Raw genomic sequence first — 773 nt, 5'->3', positions numbered from 1 at the left:
AACTCTTGCAGCCATTGTCACATACATGAAGATGTTTTTCAGCTTTTTTGACAGATCATAGCCTACAATCCCTAATAAAAATGCTTCAGGTTTTTTAACAAATGTTAAATGGAACATTTTCTTCAATTCGTTATGTATCATTTCCCAAAATTTTTTAATTACCTTACAATCCCACCACATATGATAAAATGCCAGTTTCCAAGTTTTGCTAACCCAACCCTGTTAGAGAGTTAGCAGCAACCACCACTATCTGTCCAATCCAAGGACAGCAACAGGAGATGTGATGTGCCCATTTTTTCTCCTTTAGCAAGATTTGGTGGTTTATCATTCTATGGTATATATCTCCATTTTAACTCATGAGCTATTGTTGCAATCTGCTCCGATTGTATATTTTATCTTTATGAATGCTGTTTTTATTGTTATGTTACGTGAGCTGGTCTTTGACCGTAATAAATTATCTATCTATCTATCTATTCTATGGTATACCAGGAGATGGCAGCAGAAGACAAGAAAATACTTCCCCCTGAATTTTAGGAAAGAAAGGTAGGTAGCAGCTTTATACAGTCAGACCATTGGGCTGGCTAGTTCAATGCGGTCTACACAGGCTGCTAGTGGCTTTCTGGGGTTTGAAGCAAGGAATATTCCCAGCCCTGTCTAGAGATGCTTGGGACTGAACCTGGGACCTTCTGCATGCTCAGCAGATGTTGCAGCTCTTCCCTTATTTGCTTCCCTGTCACAACCCGAAGACCAAGCCTCCCCCCCTCTCCAAGCTC

The sequence above is a fragment of the Podarcis cretensis genome, assembly GCF_951804945.1.
Source record: "Podarcis cretensis genome assembly, chromosome: 2".
Taxonomy (NCBI): domain Eukaryota; kingdom Metazoa; phylum Chordata; class Lepidosauria; order Squamata; family Lacertidae; genus Podarcis; species Podarcis cretensis.
Note: the sequence above shows the minus strand (reverse complement) of the source record.